A 12,571-nucleotide genomic window follows, 5' to 3' on the forward strand; every position below is an offset into this window, starting at 1 on the left:
CAGCGTTTTAGAAGTAACACCAAGCAATCGAACACAAGACCAGCGTTTTAGAGGCAATGCCGAATGATAGAAGGTCGGCATCGGCATTTTAGAAGTAATGCCGAGCGACAGAATACGGGGTCGGCGTTTTAGAGACAACGCCGAGTGACTGAAGGTCGGCGTCGGCATTTTTAGAAGTAATGCCGAGCGATTGAACACGTGGTCGGCGTGTTAGAGGACACGCCGAGTGATTGAAGGTCGGCGTCGGCATTTTAGAAGTAATGCCGAGCGATTGAACACGTGGTCGGCGTGTTAGAGGACACGCCGAGTGATTGAAGGTCGGCGTCGGCATTTTAGAGGCAACGCCGAACGATTGAACACGTGGTCGGCGTTTTAGAGGCAACGCCGAGTGATTGAAGGTCGGCGTCGGCATTTTAGAAGTAATGCCGAGCGATTGAACACGTGGTCGGCGTTTTAGAGGCAACGCCGAGTGATAGCCAGCTTCACAAGACACTTTGAGTAAAATAACCGAGTGATGAGGTGGCACGTCGGCTTTCTTGGAAATAACTGTCGGATATCCACGTGGCATGCTGGGATTTCGGAGATGACCGCCGGGTGATGACTGGGCACTTTTTGAAAGGGTATCTGGCTCAAGAATATCCCTTAAGAGTCGCGCTTTTAGCCGCCTTTGCTTTCCGTGCCCTAGTTCTTGCATTTCCGCATCTGGATCTTCTCTGCCACTCGCCTCCTACTCTGTTTCGCCAGTGAGAAGCAAGATGGCGCCCAAGAGAAAAACTGCGAACTCGTCTGCTGCAGTGATCCCCGCAATCGACCCCAACAGCCAGTTACCCTTCGCAGGTAACCACATGTCTGTAATTTCTGAAGCTGAGCTTCTCCGCCTTGTCTCCATCGGGGTTCTTCCTCCGCGGGAACTCTGTTCTTGGCGGGTTTGTCACGGGACTACTGTCCCAACCGAAGATACCCACGAGTCAGTAGTTTACACTCCTTTCCTTCTTCGCGGCCTCGGCCTTCCCATATCTCCTTTTTTCCGTGGCCTCCTTGATTTTTATCACATCAACCTGACTCATTTGAACCCTAATTCCATCCTCCAAATCTCTATTTTCGTTCAACTTTGCGAAGCTTATCTCGGCGTGCTGCCGCATTTTGGTTTATGGAAGTATCTGTATCACTGCCGTCCTGGGATGGCCGGGGGGCAACATCAGTTGGTCGGAGGTGCCAGTTTGGAGATGCGCCGTGGGCGGAAGACCGAGTATCTCGAGATACCCCTCAAAGACAGCATTAAAGGTTGGCGTCTGGAGTGGTTTATAATTGATAATTATGGAAATTCTCTCCCTTCCCGTTCAGGAAGACAGCCAGACGTTCGTACTCCGAGTTGGACTGAGTCTCCCACGGATCAAGAAGTGGCCGAGGCAGGCGTGTTGCTTACTGAAGTCGGATTACTGAAAGAGAGAGGTCTGACTGCCGAAGCTGTGGTCACAGATTTTGTTTTCAAAAACATTCAGCCGCTGAAAGACAGGGCCTATCCGGCATATCTTTATCGAGGGCTGGCCGACTCAACCCGAGTTACCAATAGGAGAATTCCTTCTGTTGATTTGGTAAGCCGACTCGAGATGATCCTCAGGGGTAAAGTTTCAAACGTTGGTGCTCCAGTGGCATACTCGGCTTGGAACCTACCTTCTCCCAAAGCTTTCACCCTTTTTGTGTCCAATACGCCCGTGACTGATAGCAGTTTGGGTCTTAGAGTGCGACCCTCTGCTGAAGAGGTCCGTTCTTTAGTTGCCTCGCTCGGGGAGATACCTGATGATGAACGGCAGATTTATTTTGAAGTGCCCCTGAACCCTAGTGATGCAGACATAAATGACATGCTTGATCTGCTAGCTAAGGATTCATCTGATGCTGCTCCTGATGGTACATTGGCAGTGGTGCCCCTTCCAGAGGTTGATGCGACCTTGGATGTCCCGAAACCTGTCAGTACTCGCCCGAGGCGCCCTAGCCGAACCAGTCAGCCCGAGTCTTCTGCTGATGAGCAGAAGAAGAAGAGAAGACGCCTCCGGCGAGTATCCAGCTTTGACGAGGATGCCAGTACCTTAGCTCCTACTGCTGAAGAAATGACTGCAACTGGCCTTGCTGACATTGATCCCAATGGGTGTGCTCCGCCTGCTGCTGACCCCGCTGAGGATGCTGTTCGTGCTGTTACTGTGGAAGATGAGGAGGAAGAAAATGACACTCCATTAACTCGGAAAAACAGTCGGCAGTTCGTTGCTAGCGGTGGAAGTAGTGGAGTCCCTTCTCCTGCTTTGTCTGCCCTTATTGGTCTGCAAGAGCTGTCTATGGCCAATTTTGATCAAGCTCTAGAGGGTATGGTCCCAGAAGAGTTGCTATCAGAGCCTGTGGATGTTGATGCAACAGAAACTTGTGCTGCCGTGCCAGATGCTGGGCTGAGGTCATCCCGTGCCTCGTCAACCTTAGAGCATGATCTCGAGGGTCGGGATGCTGACTTGGACCGTCCTGATCCCATGGAAGTAGCTGAGGGCCCGTCAACCTTAGAGGTGGTCACGGCAGAGAGCTTGGATCCCTTGAATAGTGCTGACACGTGTCCAGCCCCCGAGGATGTCGCCGGGGAGGACTCAGCTCGGGTGAGGAGTGTAGGCCACTGCCCAGCCCCCGAGGGTGTTGTCGGGGATGATCCGGCTCAAGTGGACAGTGCCAACTTTGACCCAGCCCCCGAGGGTGTCCGAGCGAGGTCTCCTTCCTGCACTTCCATGGATGTTCATGCAGGTTCACCTCCACACTCTGGCGGTATGGTGGTGGCCCAAACTCCGGATCAGGGGGTCGCTTTAGAGGGCAGCATCCCCACTGGTCTGGCGTTAGGCTCTGTTGAATGTAGTGAGCTCGATCCTGCTGGTCTGCTGCAAGCTGCTTCTGGTGGTGGTCTGGCACCTGGTCATCAGCTGATTTCTCCTGACTTGGGGATCCCTTCGTTCTTTTCCAACCTCCAGGTGTTGTGCTGTGCTTTAGTTTGATCTTTATGTTGCATGAATTGTTGCTATTATGTTCATCCGCTCTTCTTATCAGGCTTTGGTGGATGGAATAGTCGGCCAGCTGAAGTCGCAGGGTGCTTCCATCCCGGAGGTGGCTTCATCTCTTGAACGTTGGAATCCGGTGTTGCTTCGGGGTCGTGCATCCGAGTTGGAGGCAACTAATGCTGGTTAGTGTCTTTTCTTCTTTTTCTTTGTTCTTGCTCGTGGATTGTTTTACCTTCTGACCTCATTTCGTTTGAATACCTCTTGATAGGGATGACTCGACGGATTACAGTTCTTGAAGAAAAACATTCCCAAGATCAAGCTGAGATGGCTCGACGGTGCGCTGACTTCGAGGAGAAGTATTCTCAGAGCCAGATTGAATTGAGTCAGGTCTCTGCGGCTTTGGATGATGCCAACGCTCTGAGTTCTTCTCTTCATGCTCAGCTTGACTCTGAGAAGGTAGCTTACGAACCCGTGCTTCGCCTTATCATGCTCTTGGATTCTGAATGAGTTGATTTTTTGCTTGTAGGAAGAGAAACGTATCCTTGCTGCTTCTCGCGACAATCTGGACAGATTATATCGTGATTCTAGCAACTCGCTGACCATCTTGGAGAGGAGCCACCGTTTCACAATGGAGGAACTGGACAATCAGCGTTGCAAGCTGCAGGAATCTTCGGACGAAGTGACCCGCCTTACGCAGTTGCTATCAGCAAAGGATGCCGCCATCAAGGAACTCCGAGCTTCTAAGAAATCCATTGCTCAGGAGTTGGAAACCGCTCGGCTGGCCGCTAAGGTTGCCGAAGAGACTGCAGCTACTCTCAAAGCCCAGCGCGATAAAGCCATGGACAAGGCTATTCGGGCAGGACGAATCTTGATGAGGAGACCTGGCGTGGTTGTTCCTGAGGACATAAGGGCTGACGTGATCGCTGCCCCTGATTCCTCAAGTCGCCCTTCTTCGTCGGTCGCTCCTGAGAAAGACATTGCCAAATAGAAAACATTTTGCGTGCTTTGAGCGCGCGGTTAGCATAATCAAGTATCTGTTAGAGTTTATCGGCTTATCATTCGAATGACATCATCACTTTCTTATTGTATCCGAATTGCGAATTTGTGGTAACGCTGCATGATGATTATGAAGTTTGTTTGTGGGATATGGAAATCATCCCCTGAACTGCATAAGCGCGAGTATGCTATACCGGTTTAAGCCGTCAATGACTTTAGCCGGTAATTCCGTTAGTAGGGTATAGTGTTCACCCTAGGTTAAGTAAGCGTGAGCATGTTGCACCGCCTTAAGTCGTTGCCGACTTAAGTCGATTGCTCCGTTTGTAGGGCATAGTGGTCACCCCGAGTTAAGTAAGCGTGAGCATGTTGCACCGTCTTAAGTCGTTGCTGACTTAAGTCGATTGCTCCGTTTGTAGGGCATAGTGGTCACCCCGAGTTAAGTAAGCGTGAGCATGTTGCACCGCCTTAAGTCGTTGCCGACTTAAGTCGATTGCTCCGTTTGTAGGGCATAGTGGTCACCCCGAGTTAAGTAAGCGTGAGCATATTGCACCGTCTTAAGTCGTTGCCGACCTAAGTCGATTGCTCCGTTTGTAGGGCATAGTGGTCACCCTGAGTTAAGTAAGCGTGAGCATGTTGCACCGTCTTAAGTCGTTGCCGACTTAAGTCGATTGCTCCGTTTGTGGGGCATAGTGGTCACCCCGAGTTAAGTAAGCATGAGCATGTTGCACCGCCTTAAGTCGTTGCCGACTTAAGTCGATTGCTCCGTTCGTAGGGCATAGTGGTCACCCCGAGTTAAGTAAGAATGCAAGTCAATCGTGAACGAGCCAAGTATCTTTGAAATCTCTCTTTATTGATGACGCTATTTCCATTATACAGAATACATGGTCGCCCCGGCTGTTTTGAGATACAGCTAGGGGTAAAATTTTCGGAGGTGCTCTATGTTCCAGGAGTTCCCCACTTCTGTGCCATCCATCTGAGTGAGGCGATACGATCCGGGCCGAGTGACCTCTGATATTATGAAAGGCCCTTCCCATAAGGGCGACAACTTGTGCCGTCCCTCCCCCGTTAGAATTCGGCGGAGGACGAGACCTCCTACTGAGAAGAATCGTTGCCGCACAGCCTTGTCATGATAGCGTCTTAGAGTCTGCTGGTATCGTGCTGATTGGATCACTGCATTTAGCCGTTCCTCCTCGAGTACATCAATATCCTCTAATCTGGTGGCTTCAGCTTCTGCTATACTGTCGAAGATCAACCTTGGTGCCCCGAACTTGAGATCAGCAGGTAGCACTGCCTCCGACCCATAGACCATGAAGAAAGGAGTGTTTCCATGCAGGGCTCGGCTAGGTTGAGTTCTCAAGCTCCAAACAACATAAGGCAGCTCTCTTATCCACTTTCCTGCGAATTTTTCATTCTTATCAAAGACTCTTTTCCTGAGTGCCTCCAGTATCATTCCGTTGGCTCGCTCAACCTGCCCGTTGGCTCTTGGATGTGCTACAGATGCGTACTTGATCTGAATGTTTTTTGCTCGCAGAAGTCAAAGAATTCTAAGCTGGTGAAGTTGGATCCTAAGTCAGTGATGATGCTGTTTGGTATCCCGAATCTGAATATTATATCCTGTATGAATTCCACGGCCTTAGCAGAGGTTAAAGAAGCAATGGGCTTGAACTCTATCCATTTAGTGAATTTGTCAATCGCCACCAGTACATGAGTATATCCCCCTTGAGCTTTTTTGAAAGGTCCAATCATATCCAATCCCCAGCATGCGAAAGGCCAAGTTACTGGTATGGTCTGTAGCTGCTGTGCTGGCATGTGCTGTTGCTTTGACAGGTATTGGCAAGCGTCGCATCTCTGAACTAACTCGGCTGCATCGTTCTTCGCCGTTGGCCAATAGAATCCTGACCTGAAAACCTTCCCGACTAATGTTCTGGATGCTGCATGTAATCCACACTGCCCTGCATGGACTTCCTCCAGAAGTTGCTTCCCGGTGGACGGGAGAACGCACTTCATGAGGATGCCTGACGCGCCCCTCCTGTATAATACCTCCCCAATGAGTGTATAGTGAGCTGATTGTCTGGCAATACGCTCTGCCGAGTTCTTGTCATCTGGTTCTTCTTCATTCTTTATATACTTAATAATCGGTTGTCTCCAGTCATCAGAGTCTGACTCGGGTTGATCTATGATGTTGCACTCTTCTGTTTGATCCGTCGAGACGCTCGGCTGGAGAATTTCTTGCACGAAGACCCCGGGCGGGACCTGAGTCCGACCGGATCCGAGCTTGGACAGTACATCGGCCGCCGTGTTCCGATCTCTTTCTATATGATGAAACTCCAGACCCTCGAATTTATCTTCTAGCTTTCGGACGATGGCGCAATATTTTCCCATTGAATCACTTGAACAATCCCATTCCTTGTTTATCTGACTGATGACTACCAGAGAATCTCCATATACCATCAGTCTCTTGACACCCAGTGATATGGCGATGTTTAATCCGTGTATCAAAGCTTCATACTCGGCTGCATTGTTAGAGGTCGGGAATAGCAACTGGAGAGCATACTTGAGGTGCTCGCAGGTGCAGTGAAGAGAATCCCTGCTCCTGCTCCCTGCAGCTTCAGCGAGCCATCAAAATACATTCGCCATACTTCTGCTGTTTCTGGATTGTCTAGAACTTGCTGTTCTGTCCACTCTGATACGAAATCGACCAGTGCTTGAGTTTTGATGGCAGTGCGAGGTCGGAACTCAATATCATGGGATCCCAACTCGCAAGCCCACTTGGCTATTCGGCCAATGGCTTCCTTGTTGTGAAGAATATCCCCTATTGGAAAACCAGTGACTACTATGACTTTGTGGTCGTCAAAGTAGTGGCGCAGCTTGCGGGCAGTTAGAAGTACTGCATATAATAGCTTCTGAACTTGAAGATACTTTTTCTTTGATGGACCTAGAACCTCACTGATGAAGTAGACAGGATGTTGCACCGGATAGGCATGCCCTTCTTCCACTCGCTCGACTACCAACGCAGTGCTTACCACGTGAGTCGTGCAAGAGATGTACAACAGCAAATCTTCAGCCGGTTGAGTTGATGTAGCTCGCCGAGGTGGTTTCAGTACTGGTGGTGTTGTCAAGAATTTTTTCAATGCATCTAGAGCTTCTTGTGCTTCTGAAGTCCATTGAAACTTATCCACCTTCTTGAGTAGTTTGTAAAACGGCAAGCCTTTCTCCCCCAGCCTGGATATAAATCTGCTTAGAGCTGCCATACATCCGGTGAGTCGCTGAACCTTCTTCAGTGACCGAGGAGCTTCCATCTTCATGATAGCTTCAATCTTATCTGGATTAGCCTCAATTCCCCGGTGGCTGACGATAAATCCGAGCAACTTTCCTGCTGGTACCCCGAAAACGCATTTCTCAAGATTGAGCTTCCATCTATATCTTCTTAGGCTGTTGAAAACCAGCTGTAAATCTTCGATGAAGTTTTCCGAATTCTCAGTTTTGATCACCACGTCATCAACGTAAGCCTCCACACGCTTGCCCCAGTGATCGGCTAAGCATGTTTGAATGGCTCTCTGATAAGTCGCTCCAGCGTTTTTGAGGCCAAACGGCATGGAGGTATAACAGAAAGCACCAAACGGGGTGATGAACGCCGTTTTTTTCCTCGTCTTCTTTTGCCAGACTAATCTGATGATACCCGGAGTAGCAATCTAAGAAAGACAGCACAGAACATCCAGCGGTGGAATCCACCACCTGATCTATCCTCGGGAGCCCGAAGGGATCCTTCGGACAGTGTTTGTTGAGATCAGTATAGTCGACGCACATGCGCCAATCCACTTTATTCTTTTTGAGTACAAGAACAGGGTTGGCTAACCACTCGGGGTGTAATACTTCTCTAATAAATCCAGCCGCGACCAAGCGAGCTAACTCGGCACGAATGACCTCTCTCTTGTCTGGCGTGAAACGACGCAGCTTTTGCCGGATCGGCCTCGCCTGAGGATAGACTTTCAATTTGTGCTCGGCCAACTCCCTCGGGACTCCCGACATATCCGCAGGTTGCCATGCGAATACGTCTCGGTTATCTTGCAGGAACTGGACGAGCGCGCTTTCCTATTTGTCATTCAAACTGGAGCTGATGATGGCCGTCTTGCGCTCATCAGTAAACCCCAGGTTGATTCGCTTGGTTTCTTCAGTCGGCCGCATAGAGGTCGCGGCCTGAGCTTCGTTCGCCGGTACCGTGGGGTCCTCCTCAGGCTTAGAGTTCGCCGATGTAGAAGGAACCGTCGACGGCTTGGTGGTGAGGGCTGCTTGAATGGCCACTCGGAAACACTCTGCGGCGCCTTGGAAGTCGGCGCGCACAGTTATGATTCCTCGTGGTCCCGGCATCTTCAGTATCATGTATGTATAGTGCGGAATGGCCATGAATTTGGCCAGTCCCGGCCTCCCGATGATGGCGTTGTACCCGCAGTCGAAGTTCGCCACCTCGAACCTCAGGAACTCGGTTCTGTAGTTCTCCGGAGTTCCGAAGGTGACCGGCATGTAGATGTGGCCCAGCGGGTATTCCCCTTCTGTCGGCACGATGCCGAAGAAAGGAGTGTCCGACTCGTGGAGCTCTTTGAGGTGAACTCCCAAGCCTTGGAGCGTACGGGGGAAAGTGACGTTGATGCTGCTCCCCCCGTCCACTAGCACCTTCTTTACCCGGCTCTCTCGGATCACCGGATCGACGAGGAGCGGGTATTTGCCTGGATGGTCGAAGTTGAACCACTGATCCTCCCGAGTGAAAGTGATCGGGTGCTCCGACCACCGGTATGGGGCGGGAAGACCGGTGGTCGCCACCAGTATCTGGCGGTCATTGAGCTTTTGTTGTCTTTTGTTCTCCTGCGACCCATGTCCGCCGAAGATGACGTTGACCTCCCTGTCAACGCGCGGGAAAGCTCCTCCTCCCCCCTCCTCCGGCTGATGGGGCTGTCGTGGTTCACCTGGTCCTCCCCTCGGCGGAGGAGGCGGTAGGGGTTGGAAGGGTCGACCATGTCCGACGGAGTGCTTGAAGTCCCGGCAGTTACGTAGAGTATGGCGCATGTCCTTGTGGTACGGGCACTGGGCGTCGAGGATGTCGTCCAGTGTACGCTCGCCTCCACGAGGTCCTCCTCGGGCGCGAGAGGCGGGTGGTCCGGCGGCGTGTACTTCTTCGCGAGGCCTCTTCTCCCAGCGTTTGTCGGGTGGCTGGTTCGCGTCGCGTCGTGGTGCTGTCGGTGCGGGTTTTGCTCCTCCGATGAGGTCCTGGGCCCGCTCGTCGGCGGTGATGTAGAGGTCGGCTTCCCGGAACAGCTCCTCGGAAGTAGTCGGCGCCTTTTGTAGTATGGCTCGGACGAAAGCCGAGTCGTTAGATCCTCTGTAGAAGTCCTCGATCACGGCCGCCTCCGTGACCTCAGGGATGTGGTTTCTCATGGTCTGGAACCTTTTAAGGTATGACCGGAGAGTCTCATCCCCCCGGCGCTTGATGGATTTGAGGTCCCATGGTTGCGCTGGCTTGTCGGAGAGAGACTGGAAGTTGGCGGTGAAGCGTCGACTGAAGTCTCCCCAGTCGTCGATGCAGTGTCGAGGTAGATGTCGTAGCCACTGCAGCGCATCTTGCCCAAGGACGATGGGCAGATACGCGGTCATAACGTCTTCAGATGCTCCGGCAGCCCGAGCAGCGGTGGTGTAAACGGCTAACCAACCCCCTGGATCCTGCTTAGGTTCATATTTGTCGACATTGGATACCTTGAAGTTGGGAGGCCATTGGATGGCCCTAAGGCGCGGAGTAAGGGCGGATACTCCGCACGTGTCCTCCTGTCGTCGGGGATGTCGTCCGTCCCGGGGAGGGGAGTGGCGGTGGTGGTTCCTCGACCGTCCCCGGGTGGTTCCACCAGTTGAAGCTGTTGCCGACTCAGTTCGGGTGGCCTGGCTTTGAGTCGGGAAGCCATGATCTCGGTCATACTCCTCCCGACGGCGAATTTCGTTCTCATGCCGCCGTTCGCGCGAAGCATTGATAGAGCTTCGCGCGTCTCGACGACTGTTGATGGCGTGTCGCAAATCGTTCGGCGGGTGGGCGAGCGGTAGAAGATGGTTTGCTGCCTGAGTGAACAGGCGTCGGTATCCCTCGGCGTCGGGAGTCCGTGGAAGTCCGTCAGCTATCCGAGCTAGAACGCCTCCGACCTCACTCGGCGTGTTCATAGCTCGGGCGAAGTCGGGGTTCAGGTTGCGCCCGAAGAGCGGATTCCCCGGCGTTGCCTTGCATCTTGCTCGGCTTGCTCCTGAGTCCGTCGGCGATCACGTCGTCGGGAGTTCCTTCGTTCCCTGAAGACGCGTTCTTCCGGAGTTTCCCCTATCTCTGAGACCTCGTCTCGCGAGACAGGCTGCTCCGGATCCCGTTCTCCAACCGCGTGATGTCGTCGAACGTTCCTGCGTCGGTTCCTCCGTCGGCGGGATTCTCGTTGAGGTGGTTCTTCTCCGGGCGCGGTCGGTTCGTCATCAGAGACGGCGGGCGACTCTGCTCTCCCGATGAAGAGGACGTCGGGGTAGAACGGTACTGCTGTCGCGGCGATTTTCTTTCCGTTCTCCTTTGAGGCCGGAGGAACGGGAAGAACGACTTGCCTCTCCCTGGTCTCCTTCTTCCTCGCGATCCGTGTCCATTCCTTCGTCGGGGAAGTGGGCAGCGGAGTCTTCCGGGTCAGCGAGCTTCCAGCTCCAGCCTTCCCGGAGACAGTCTTTTTCCGAAGAGTCGGAGGTAGCGTCTTTCCGGCATTTTCGGAGTTTGTTGGAGGAGACTTCTTTTCCGGCAGATCCGCGAGGCGATGTAGAATCCCCTCTTCATCCGCTACAGATGAGATTGTCCCGAAGCAGAATACAGATCCGGGACGCATGGTGATCTTGCTGTGGAAGGTGACGGCCATTGAGCTAGCTTGGATCGTCGACACACCCCCTACCTGGCGCGCCAGCTGTCGGTGTTTTGGGTCCGACCGCACACCCGGGGTTGCCCCTCAAGGTGTTTTTAGGAGTAGGACGGTGTCAACGACTGTAGCAAAATGGTTCGTGCCGGTCGCACGAGGGACAATGGACAAGATTTGCAGGTTCAGGTCGCTTAGAAGTGCGTAACACCCTACGTCCTGGTGAGTATATGAGCGTAATTACAAGAGGGTTCTCTGGATAGAGGGCGCAGAGAGTTTATGTGGGTGGCTAAGTAGAACAGGGTCCATCCTTCTGAAGGGGTGCCCCCTAGGCCTTATATACTCGGCCGTGGAGCAGTACACGTGATATGATAACAACAAGTAGCTAAAAGATAGTGAACCTCTTGAGTTTATCCCTACGTAACCCTTGCCGACTTATCCTCGCATGGCTCTGTTGCATGGGGGCTTCAGCGCGGGAAAATCGGGTCTCTGTTGCGATTCATTCGTTCGACGTTGTGGGCCATCTGGGTTTGCACTAATCAGTCTCACGTCTTCTCTTCTTTGTTGGTTGTCTTTCCCTAGGCCCACGAAAGAATGACCTTACGAATTATTGGACCCTTGGGCCTTTCGTGAGGCCTTTTACTTCTTTAGTGGACCCAGGGGATATCTATCCCCCACAGTGACTCCTCTCTAGCCACTTGGCAATTATTGCGCTAACACTTAACAAGTTTTTGTGGCTATAAGTTTAAGTTTTCACAGGATCACCTATTCACCCCCCCTCTAGGTGCTCTCAATTGGTATCAGAGCCGTTCTCTTCAAGAAAGGGACTAACCGCCCGAAGAGATGGATCCTAAGGGGAAGGGAATCGTGATCAACGACAAGGAGAAGGAGTCCTTCGTCAACGAGCCCAAAGATGACAAGCCTACCGACTCCGGCTCGGGCCGTAGACGGAAGGAAGGAAGGAAAGAAGAAGACAAGGCGCATCAAGGAGATCGTCTACTACGACGACAGCAACGAATCTTCCTCTTCCCAAAAGGACAACGACGACAACGACTATGACAAACAAAAGACGGTTAACTCAAACTTTTCTTTTGATTATTCGCGCATTCCGCATAGCTCAAATGCTCATTTGCTCCCCATTCCATTTGGCAAGCCTCCTCACTTTGATGGAGAGGACTACGGATTTTGGAGTCACAAAATGCGTACTCACCTATTTTCTCTCCATCCAAGCATTTGGGAGATTGTGGAAAGTGGAATGAAATTTGATAGCTCGGATAGCCCTTCATTTATTAATGAACAGATCCATAAAAATGCACAAGCTACTACTGTGTTGCTAGCCTCTTTGTGCAGGGACGAGTATCACAAGGTGAGCGGCTTGGACAATGCCAAGCAGATTTGGGACACCCTCAAGATCTCTCATGAGGGGAATGATGTCACCTTACTCACCAAGATTGAGTTGGTGGAGGGCGAGCTCGGACGATTCGCGATGATAAGGGGTGAGGAGCCGACGCAAACATACAACCGGTTCAAGATCCTTATCAACAAAATAAGGAGCTACGGAAGCACGCGATGGACGGATCATGACGTCGTCCGCCTAATGCTAAGGTCATTTACCGTTCTTGATCCTCATCTCGTGAA

The sequence above is a fragment of the Zea mays genome, chromosome 8 (genome assembly GCF_902167145.1).
Source record: "Zea mays cultivar B73 chromosome 8, Zm-B73-REFERENCE-NAM-5.0, whole genome shotgun sequence".
Lineage (NCBI taxonomy): Eukaryota > Viridiplantae > Streptophyta > Magnoliopsida > Poales > Poaceae > Zea > Zea mays.